The sequence below is a fragment of the Sinocyclocheilus anshuiensis genome, unplaced genomic scaffold, assembly GCF_001515605.1.
Source record: "Sinocyclocheilus anshuiensis isolate Anshui unplaced genomic scaffold, SAMN03320099.WGS_v1.1 scaffold1119, whole genome shotgun sequence".
Lineage (NCBI taxonomy): Eukaryota > Metazoa > Chordata > Actinopteri > Cypriniformes > Cyprinidae > Sinocyclocheilus > Sinocyclocheilus anshuiensis.
The window spans coordinates 84,426-88,424 of record NW_015542384.1 but is presented as its reverse complement, the minus strand read 5'-3'; the positions used below and the strand labels follow the sequence as shown (position 1 = coordinate 88,424).

The 3,999-nt window shown below is 34.0% G+C and overlaps 1 protein-coding gene across 1 annotated transcript in view; it reads right to left on the bottom strand.

Moving 5' to 3' along the window:
* LOC107692737 (angiomotin-like protein 1) overlaps nt 1-3,390 on the bottom strand; it is a 63,712-nt gene extending 60,322 nt beyond the window's left edge. Inside the window, exon 1 of the mRNA XM_016491909.1 lies at nt 3,237-3,390. The gene's annotated coding sequence lies outside the window, so the exon portion shown is untranslated. The remainder of the gene's footprint in view (nt 1-3,236) is intronic.
* Nucleotides 3,391-3,999: the final 609 nt, after the last annotated feature.

Below are 3,999 nucleotides of genomic sequence, written 5' to 3'. Positions count from 1 at the left end.
ACACTCCGTATTTTTTATTCCATAGTAAGGGCAATTCATACAATACATTTAAACTGAGCTACTTTAATACCATCTCCGAACTTTCTACCACGACTCTGCTGTTCTTCGGCTGGTTCTTCCCTGTATACGTTGATTGACAGATGTCTCCTCCAGTCAGCGGTGAGTAATCCCAAACCAAAGGCACTGTCTCAAACTATACCTACCTCTTCCGGTTTGTCTGATTTGTCGTTGTGTTTTCTGACTTGTTATTTTGTTTTCGAATTTGTCATTGTGTTTTCTGACTTGTTATAATGTTTTCTGAATTGTTGTTGTGCTTTCTGAATTGTTGTTTTGTTTTTTAGACTTGCATTTGCATTTGTAATTTGTTATTTTGTTTTCAGAATTGTGATTTGCTTTGCACTTCTCAATCACCATACAAAGCCACCTTATTACGGATTTTCTAGAGCTCAACCATCCAACTACACAGACTGTCAGCACACACTCAGCAGGTAAATAATTTAATTCTCAAACTGTCTATAAATTTTAACTTTTGAATTATAACTGGTTTCTGACCAGTCGTGTCTTTTTCTGTTTTTAGTTATTTTAATAAAACACAACCCCACAACCCTGATTATCTACAGAGAGAAGCTGCCACTCAAAATATACACATAATGATGGACATGAAGATCATAGGGGATTGTGAAGATATTTCACTGAGCTCTCTTTCACTGTCTTTCACTCTCATCTGTTTTTGTTTCTATTTATGTATTTATTCATGTTCAATGCCAGTTATCATGTATTCAGCTAATAACTGTTGTTAGAGCACTGTCATTTGTGCTACAATTTCAATAAAATGTCAATAAAAAATAAAAGTACCAAATTCACATGGCTTGCCATTTTTTATGCAAAACCCTAATAGAGACCACAAGATACTATAAGACAAGGCAAACAGAGGGGTAAAAACAATATTAATAAACAACAACAACAACAAAAAAGAATAATAATGAAAATGTTATGCATGTTAGAGTTTTCATTTAAAATTATTAGAGCTTAATTAGATACTTCTTTAAGCACTTACATACATTTTTGCTTATTTGACACAGGATCTGGGGTTGTCACCCAATGATGACATCAACACCTGCATTCTCCACTGACTGTTTTAAATTACTTTCTCACATTGAAAATGTGAAAGTGGAGGTGATAGAACAAGTGTTGTTGAATTACCAACTAAACTGGATAAAATTAAAATGAAATGTAGTATCTTTATTAGCAAAATATTTTTTGTGATTTTGAAAACATTTAATACTTAATTAAAACATTTAATATAAAAAAACGCAAATTGTCTTTAAAAAGTAAGTTATAATATTAACACATACTTAAATGTAATATGTATTTTGTTAGGCCAGGGGTGTCCAATCCTGCTCCTGGAGGGCCACTGTCCTGTAGAGTTTAGCTCCAACCCCAATTAGACACACCTGAACCAGCTAATCAAGGTCTTACTTGGCATAGAGTAAACTTCCAGGCAGGTGTGTTGAGGCAAGCAAGACACTGGCCCTCCAGGACTGAGTTTGGACACCCCTGTGTTAGGCAGATGATGGTAATATAGAAATACTGCATCCAATGTTGGAGTGCACCATTTCCATAACCACAAGACCTACCTACTGTATTGTTAGAGGAGTAGCAACAAAGTGATAGCTTCTTTGATGTTTTGTGTTTTTGAACATCCATGCAATGTTATCATTATTGTTTTTGGCTATTTCACAGAACCAATTCATTGTGTATTTGAAGACAGCCAGCAAGTGGTGTGTGGAACACTCAAAATGTGCTTGTTTCTGTTCAGCTACCCAAAATACTGTGCATGCATGGAGGAACAAGACCAAGGCCAAGTTATTGAAGGTTGAATTACAGAAGACAGGAATGATGCTCTGGAACCCTCCAGTTTTGTTTTTACTCAGACGCAAACATAGGCTGCTGTATATTAAATATACAATTTAAAAAGAGATCAATCTTGATTTTAGAGATTTCGAATTATTGAACTATCAAATCATTTTTGCTCTTTTTTTTCTGGAAATAATCCAGTAATATTTGTAATTACATTTGGAACCGTTTGGGAAGTGTTATAACGTTTTATTGTTATTCGTTTTTACATAGTATTTATTATTATTATTATTATTATTGTTATTAAATCATAACGTCATGAGATCATGAATCTCACCTTGAATGTCCTAAGGGTGAGTAAATTAGCAAATTTTAACTTTTGGCTGAACTATCACTTTAAGCATTTAAAGCGGCAGAAAACATAACTCCAGCGCATTTATAATAAACAGTATCTTTATCGTTTTCGTTCTTGGTGTGAACGGGCCTTAAGGACTATTAAACACATTAAACACAACCAGATATTCTAGAATGTAATGTGTGCTTTAGATCGCTTTAGAATGTTTTGTCTTAACAACATCTTAAATTAACTGGTATTATTATAATATTAACTTTATTAACTTTTTACTACAGTATTTAATTTAACTAAATTAATTTGAATACATTCGCTTACATCAACAAAATATTCAGGTCGGATAGAAATACCTGACATCTGCATATTTTTCACATTATATTCATAGTATCTAAAAAATAAAAATAAAAATTATATGAATAATTAACACCAATATAACACACGCGAAATGACTGGAGGAGTTAACATGGAAACTTACCCGAGAACCCAAAAATAGAACCACCAGATGAACTTAAGCATTACGTAGCCAGCTATTAGCCCCCTATTTAGAAGCATATATATTCAGTTAATGCAAATAGTTTATGCAGTCAGACATGAAAAGCTTTACATTTACATTTACATTTAGTCATTTAGCAGACGCTTTTATCCAAAGCGACTTACAATTGGGGGATACATAACGCGATTCTTCTTAAAGAGGCAAACAGACACAGGAAGTGGTTGTAATACCAAGTTCTTAGACATTGTTCAAATAAGTACAAGCTAGAAAGAGAAGGAATAAATAAATGGGTACTTTACTAAAGTACTTTAAATTTGTACTTTACTAAGTAATCCATTGCATTTGAAAAATAAACTTTCCGTAAAGAACCCCTGCTTGGTACGTGTAGATTTCTAAACTCCAGCTGAAAGCTGGCAAACATGAGTCACGCATCACATGTTACATTGATCACATCATCCGCTACATTTGAATCCACTGAGGAAACTGCGAAAAACACGACAGCGAAGTCAGCAAAGTTATACATGCCATATTTACCCAGCGAGATCCTGACATGGATTACTCAATCTGTCAGAGGGGAGAGTGTTTGTAAGTGAACTTCCCGGGACTCTCTTTAGCTGATTGGAACTCTGCTGCTTAACACAGTTGGCTGACTCACAACAATCATTTCCATTCACTGTGGTATGGCAGGAATGTGTGTGCCCTGACCGCTAGGCAACATGCGCTCCTGGGTCCTAGCACGAGTTCAGGATCTGTGGAGACGCGCGTGGACATTAATATTTTTGCTCGACTTTCCAGTAAGTGTATGGAAAACCCGCCTTAGGGGAAAAAAATATCATATATAAACAAAACATATTTTTCTTAAATATATACATGCATGTGTGTGTATTTATATATACATAATAAATATACACAGTACACACACATATATTATGTAAACAAAAACGTTTATTTTGGATGTGATTAATCGTTGGACAACACTAATATAAATACATAAATAAATATTTTTTTATATATACACCATGGTTTTAATATTTTACATTTTTTCAGCATCCACTCAACATTTCAACAATAACCAAACATAACTGTTGAGTCTAACCATTTTATTCATAATTGTTTATGCAATCTTATTGTGATAACTTTTATTATGAATTTCCTTTTTTATTATGATGGCTGAGCATCTGCCGGGACTCTCATTTTCCCTTATAATTCTTATAATTATTTTTCTCAGAGAGCCCATTTTGTCTCCACGCTAGTTCTATAGTGCTTATCCTTCCTCTCAACAGATCCCCTACCCCCA